Here is a 7,819-nt window from a genome sequence, read left to right on the forward strand (position 1 = left end):
CTAAGCCATAAAAAAGAAAAACAAAACAGTCTGTTCAGGTGTTTAATAAAAAAGTGAGTCAGGAAATTGTCTATATACCAAACTTAAAGATTTTTGTTCTCTACTTACAAAACAAATTAGATTTTAAAATGGAAAAACATTTTACTAATTATATTTATTTAAAAATGCAATGTATAACATGGATGCAACAACACCTGCGTTTTATTTCAGGGTTAAATTCTGTTTAAAGTAACAGATTATAATTAAAAATGTCTCCGGACCTTTAATTGTTGTTCATTTTATTTATTGGGACCCCACTGATTTTTAATTGGTTACCCCTGGTCTACATAAACAGAAAATTATGCTGGTTTGTCAAATGCCTGTTTAAAGAATTTCATGCTACTAAAAATGCTGCATCTCCAAACCAACATTTAACCATAATTTGCTACACTTCGACTTTTCAGGAAAAATGGTTGCAGGTTCAACTCCTAGCAGTTGTGTTTTAACACTTTACAACACTGTAGATGGCAGAGTGGCTTCTAAGTCTCTGACATTTACTCTGTGATATATTTATATAATATTACCAACTAAACTGAATCTACTAATAATCCTTATAAAGACAGCAAAACGTTTTTCAAAGAACACTTTAGTAAAACGGATGTTTTCATAATAATTTGGATAGATAAGTAACTTCAACAAGAAGGTTTTTTTTTGCCCCATGATGGTTTACATTGTCTCACATCCCTGATGACAAAGCTATGAGATTTAAAGCTTCCTGTTTACCACAAAAAAAAACAGAACAAAAAAAAAAGTAATAAATCAAGTAATGATTTATTGGACTAAAGCTTTGACAATAAACAGTAGCAATGAATTAACTATAAGTAGGTTTGGTAAGGACAGAAATAACAGTTTTTCATTGAAACAAGCAAACAGGCATCAGCTTGTAATGTTAACATATAATCTATTTTACTCTTTTTATCATTTCATCCATTTAAATACATATGGACAGTTTCTCATTCAAGTGTTAAATAAAATTAAGGCGAATCTGTTTAAACTGAACACAGAGGACAGTAGATACATTTATTGCTTTACATTGAAGCTGAATAAAGAAACACCTGAGATTCATCACATACTATCATCATCTATAGCTACTTTGGATTCAACAAATAGGAACTTACTGAGCTTATTCGTGGCCGGGATCACAATTCATAGTCAAAATTTCTTCTGACACCAGCTTTTGCAGCTTTTCACATCTTTATATGTTTACAATTTGGTGTCCTTTATGGTTTTTAACACATGTGCTTCTGCCAACCTAAGGTTTTATCATAAATTAAGACCAAAGCAGTGTGCCAAGCCAACGAACGAGAAGCTGATGCTCTTTCATCAACATGTGTCAGCTTTTAAAGCTGTGCTTTGACTTAATGTGTGAAATGAAATATGTAGAGAAGTTTCAGGCTGTGTTTATGAATTTATGTTTAACTGATAAAGCACTGATCAACTGTTTTTGTGACTTCTCTGAAAGCTGATGAAAAAAGTCCAACTTTGCTTTAGTCAAAAATGATGCTATGATTAAATTTTTTTATAAACACCAAATTTGTTTGTTTTTTTATCTGCACTAAAGTTATCCACAAAAACTGTTTATCTTTTTCATTTTTTCTACCATGTTTAATTTTTTTATTTTTTTTTTATCTAGTCCTATAAGGCTTGGGCGTCATGACGTAATTGGCAGGATCCCAGTTTTTGTGTTCGTCTGTTTGTCTTGTCTTTTGTGTTTCTCCCTTCCACCACCAGGAGGCGCCTGGCTCCGGTTCTCCTCCTCACACACCTGCAAGCTGTTGCCTCATCACCAGACTGCTCTTAAGCTGCTTGTTGCCACTACTTTGATGCCAGAGTGTTTGCCAGTTTGGGGTACTCTAGCCAAGCCTTGTTATTCTGAGTCAATCAGAGTTTTTGCATTCAGAGCAATAGTTCTCTAGCCAAGCTGAGATCACATTGAGTTTTTACTGAGCGCTTGTTTTTCCTTGAGACTAAACTTTGTTTTTGTTTTTGCCTTTCGGCAGGAAGCCTTCCTGCAAACTGGACCTTTCCGGAACGCCTTCTCCCAAGTGGGATCAACTGAGTCTTATACTGAGCGACGGATTCCAAACAGGAGGTTTGGATCCAGTCATGTTTGAGAACGCTGAAATAACTCTCTGAGTAAGGAAATCATCTTCACCACGACCCGTTCAAGTACCACAGGAAAACTGAGTTGCAACCAGCGGCTGCATCATTCCACTCCATCCGAGTTCTGGGTAAACCCTGTTCCGCCCTCAACCGAATCAAACAAGCTCTGGAAGACCAACACACAGACTGGAGTCTAAGTGTCTCTTCTTCTCTGGAAACGTGAGTGGCAACTAATCCTCTCCTTCAAGATTAACAACTCGATTTTCCCACTGAGCTTGAATCTAACAGTCTGTCTTCCCCTCTTCTTCCAGTTTCCGGCTGAGCAGAGTTTGGAGGAACTCTGCACTGAACTCAAAATTATTTCAATAAAACCCGTTGAACTTTATTACTGTGTCTCTCAGTTTGACTTCACTGCATGTGGGTCCGAGCCTTAGAAAAATCATGACAGAACACGCTGGCCAAACCGCTGACCCTGCAGAAGCCATTCAGACAAACACCACAGTTTTTTCCTCGATCTGAGTAATCAACAGTCTGATTTAAACCGCCGAGTTACAGTGCTAACTGAGGCTGTACCTTTTTCCCTCCAGGCTTTGGGCCCTGCCAGAGAGCTAGCCCCGCAGCAAGCTAACCAGGTTGTTAATTTTTCCTCCTCCTCATACAGAGTGTCAACTGGCTAATCCCCCCAGGTTCGATGGGGATCCCAAGAAGTTTCGTGGATTTCTAATGCAATGTACCATCCAATTCAATCACGGTCCAAGTAAGTTCCTCCAGGATTTATCTAAAATATCATATATTATTTCTCATCTCACAGACCGAGCCTTGGATTGGGCTGAGGTAAGATTTTCCTCCTCATCCAATCATAAATGCACTTTTGATCAGTTTCTCAAAGAGTTTAAGCTAACTTTCAACCATGGGACTGACAAAACCCTCATCTCTCGAGAATTTTTGAAGCTTAAACAAGGACAGAAAACAGTTTCTGAATTTGCTTTAGATTTCCAAATTATGGCAGCCGCTACAGGCTGGAATGAAGCAGCCATAAAAGGTTTTTTTTCTCAGGCATTTTGTGAATCTATCAAGGATGAATTAGCCCTCTTAGACGAGCCCGAGTCTCTCGAGGATTTAATTAATCTCTCTATTCATTTGGATAATCGATTCGAGCCTGTGCTAAGGAGAGGAGTAGCAAGATGGCTCCTACCCAGTCTCCAGTAAACAATTTTCTTGTCAGACTGCCTGCTAGTTCTACTGCACCTGAACCCATGCAGATAGGTGGCCTTCGTTTAAGCCCTGAGCAGAAGCAACACAGAATGCTATCCAAACTCTGCTTATATTTTGGTGAGGCGGGCCATTTCGTAGCCTCTTGCCCTCTGTTGGGAAAAGCCAGGGTCCACCAGTAGAGAGAGGACTATTGGCGGACCAGAAGATTTCTCCCTCCTCACCTCGTCTTCTCCTTCCTGCATCATTACAGCTAAATAATAGATCCGTCTCTTTATCGGTCTTTATTGATTCTGGCTGTGATGAATCCAATTGACTCAACTTTCGCTCAACAGATGGGAATAGAGCGTATTCCTCTACAGAGTCCTCTTCGTGTTTTTGCCTTGGACGGCAGAGATCTGCCCCAAATAACCCATCAGGCAACACCTCTGCAGGTAACAGTTTCTGGTAACCACATTGAGAACATCTCCCTCTTTGTGTTCCCTACAGCTAACTCTGCCTTAACCTTGGGATTTGAATGGCTCCAGGCTCACAATCCCTCAATTAACTAGACCAACAGACATGTGGAGTCATGGTCTGTTGATTGTCACTCGCACTGTCTCAGATCTGCTGTTCCCCCAGGTTTCCTGGTTCAGGAACCCCTTGAGTCAGACACCATTGATGTTTCTTCCATACCTGCTGACTACCACAACCTCTCCCAGGTATTCAGTAAATCCAAAGCCTGTTCTCTGCCTCCCCACAGACCATACGACTGTGCTATTATCTACTTCCTGGAGCTCCTCTGCCCAGCAGCCACCTTTTGAACATCTCCAAGCCTGAGAGGGAGGCCATGGAGAAGTACATAAAAGATTCCCTTGCTACTGGCATAATCCGTCCCTCATCTTCTCCCCTCGAAGCAGGTCTCTTCGTGGGAAAGAAGGACGGATCCCTGCGACCCTGTATAGATTACAGAGGTTTGAACCAAATAACTGTAAAAAAACAAGTATCCTTTGCCTTTGTTGTCTTCAGTTTTTGAACCCGTCCAAGAAGCTACGGCTTTCACTAAGCTGGATCTTTACGCTTACCACCTTCTCCGCGTCAGGGAGGGAGACGAATGGAAAACCGCCTTCAAAACTCCCATTGGACACTTTGAGTACCTGGTAATGCCTTTCGGATTAACTAATGCTCCCGCCTGTTTCCAGGCTTTGGTCAACGATGTTCTGAGAGATTCGCCAACTTCTACAGAAGGTTTATCCGCAACTACAGTCAAACAGCTCTTCCTCTGACTGCTCTGACTTCCTCCAAGGTTCCCTTTGTATGGTCCCCTGAGGCTGAAGTAGCCTTCTCCCACCTTAAGAGACTCTTTGCTAATGCTCCAGTTCTCAGTCAGCCAGATCTCTTCAAACAGTTTGTGGTGGAGGTGGACGCCTCAGGTTCTGGAGTTGGAGCTGTTCTCTCCCAAGTTTCCGGTACTGATAACAAGCTACACCCATGTGTCTTTTTCTCTCGCAGGCTCACTCCAGTGGAAAGAAATTATGATGTGGGTGATCGAGAAACTTCTAGCCATTAAATTGGCTCTGGAAGAGTGGAGACACTGGCTTGAGGGAGCTGCACATCCAGTTTAGGTTTTGACGGACCACAAAAATCTCTCCTACATACAATCTGCTAAAAGACTCAACCCCTGTCAGTCTCGTTGGTCTTTATTCTTCTCCCGGTTCAACCTCTCTATCTCTTTTCGCCCTGGCTCTCGGAACGTCAAACCGGAGGCCCTTTCTAGGCAGTTTTCCCCGGACGAATCTGAAGAGTCGGCTGCTCCCATCCTGCCTCCTAGCTACTGTGTCGCTGCGGTAACCTGGGAGATTGAGGATTTTATCAAACAGGCCCAACAGACTGAACCAGATCCTGACACTGGGCCACCCAACCGTGTGTATGTACCTACCTCCTTACAAGCCTGAGTTATTAACTGTATGCATTCTTCCAAGTTCTCTGCTCATCCAGGGATTAGCAGAACGGTTGCCCAAATAAGTCGTCATTTTTGGTAGCCCTCCTTGTTGAAGGATGTCAAGGAGTTCGTTCTAGCCTGTCCCACCTGTGCATGCAACAAGCCCTCTCATCAACCACCTTCTGGTCTACTTCAACCGTTACCAATCCCCAAGCTACCCTGGTCTCACATCGCTATCGATTTTGTAACTGGACTCCCCACATCCAAGGGTATGAATACCATCCTCACAATTATAGATCGTTTCTCCAAGGCCTGTCATCTCGTGCCATTGAGAAAACTACCAACTGCCATGCAGACTGCATAGCTTCTTGTAGAACATGTCTTCAGCCTTCATGGGATTCCTCAGGACATTCTGTCTGACCCCGGCCCGCAGTTCATCTCCCAGGTGTGGAGGGGATTTTGCTCTGTGCTTGGGTCCAAGGTTTCTCTCACTTCCGGTTCAATCCAATGGACAGGTGGAAAGACTGAATCAGGAGCTAGAAACCACCCTCAGATGTCTTTCTGAATCAGAGCTTTTGAACTGGAGTCAACTTTTGAGCTGGGTGGAATACGCCCATAATTCTAATGTCTCTGCAGCTACAGGTCTATCTTCCTTCGAGATCTCCCTTGTATACCAGCCACCCCTGTTTCCCTCAGAAGAGGCAGACATCGCTGTTCCCTCCGTACAACAGCACATCCGCCGCTGCCGGACCTTCTGGAACCGGGCCAGGACGGCCCTGGGAAGGACCCATTGTGGAACTGATCACTGCCACTGAATCGGCCATCAGGAACAACAACCTGGCTGAAACAGAGGCAGAGCAACTCAGAATGAAGGTAACAGCTACCCTGTCCAGCGCCAAACCACCTCCTTCCAACCTCACACCCCAGGAAATGAAAGCCATAACATCCCTGAGCCAGGACCAAAGCATCACCATATTACCAGCAGACAAAGGAAGATGCACCGTAGTCCTCAACACCACAGACTACCAGGACAAAATTATCCCTCTACTAAACGACACTAATACGTATGAATCCTTGAAAAGAGATCCAACCAGCGGCTACAAAAAAAAAGAAAATAATAGACTATTTCAAACGACAAGGTAATTAACAGCACACTCTATCTCAGATTATATCCAGGGGAGGAAATTCCATGCTTATTATGATCAGTTCCACAATGGGTACTTCTTGTGGAGAAATGGCAAAATTCAGGCCTTTACTCACTACATCCATCTCTGGTTTTGTCATTGGTCTGCTAGATAGATTTTTGACCCACTTGTCTTCAAGCTTGATGTTGATGTTTTCCTCCTGAGTCATGTTGCTCTCTTGTTTAAATGCTGCTTTCTGTTGTAATCTTTTGAATTTGGCTTTTTGTCTTTCTTTTGTTTTTTGATGTTGTGAAAGCTTGACTTTATTGACAAACATGGCAACTTCTTTAAACAAGGTTTTGGGTAGAAGTTTGGATAGCTTCTGCCTTGTCTGATCTATTTTGCGCGAGAGAGCTTCAATTGTGAAGTGAGTCTGTCTAATCCTCTCACTAAGCAGCTTTTTGTGCGCATTCCTAAGAATCTCTTCTTCCCTTCTGCCCTATCACTGGCTAACGATGGAACCAAATGACCCAGTAATCGGTTACCATTTGCATGTTTCCAAGCGATACAAGGCTTTGTCTATACAAGATTCAAACTCACTGCGGATCCAGACATTTGAATTGAGAAAGCTTCCTGGAGAGGTGGCGAAACGTCTTCAAATCTTGGAAACCAAGTCCACTGGATATTTTTTGAATTTTTACGGAATAATTAATAATTCTCTATTTAATGTGTCCCGGTAAATCTCTCTACTTCTACGTCTCTTTGTTGAACAACAATGTTGTATCAGAGCTACGTTTACGTTCGTGTAGCCATCAACATGGCTGCCATGTCCCACAATGCAACGCGGATCCCAAGGCCTATTCACCATCATTTTTACACAAACTGGAAGGTTTACACATCTACTGTTGACATAGAAACTGCAACTCAGCATTTCCTTCCACATTATTCCAATAAACGTTTACAGGGAAGGAATTAAAAAAAAGAAAATTAATAGAAATAGAATTGTGTTGTAATAATTTACACAGTACAAATTAAAGTTCTGGTTCGTTTTTTTTTTTTGTTTGTTTGTTTGTTTGTTTTGTTATTTGAAATGATATTACCTGGAAAAATTAGCAGCTTCTTATAAGATACAAAGTAGGAAATATTTCACTGATGTTTGGGGAATTTGACAGAAAATAAAACGAAGATTGAAAACATGTTAAAAAATGGAGGCCATCTGTGCGTTTATCACATGGCATCAATTTTAGATGATTTTTAAAAATGTATTAAATTAAAGCTGATCGACTCACAGGTAGAACTTCTTGAATACTAGAACTTCTTCACAATCATACACAATCCATCTGAAATACATAATTATATATATATATATATATATATATATATATATGTATATATATGTATATATATGTATATATATATG

At 41.5% G+C, this 7,819-nt stretch overlaps 1 protein-coding gene across 1 annotated transcript in view; it reads right to left on the reverse strand.

Annotated features, from left to right (window-relative positions):
* dusp28 (dual specificity phosphatase 28) overlaps positions 1-7,819 on the reverse strand; it is a 30,015-nt gene that overhangs the window by 11,880 nt on the left and 10,316 nt on the right. The gene's annotated exons all lie outside the window — the stretch shown is intronic.

This window comes from Cyprinodon variegatus, unplaced genomic scaffold, assembly GCF_000732505.1.
Source record: "Cyprinodon variegatus isolate N-32 unplaced genomic scaffold, C_variegatus-1.0 Scaffold1127, whole genome shotgun sequence".
NCBI classification, from domain to species: domain Eukaryota; kingdom Metazoa; phylum Chordata; class Actinopteri; order Cyprinodontiformes; family Cyprinodontidae; genus Cyprinodon; species Cyprinodon variegatus.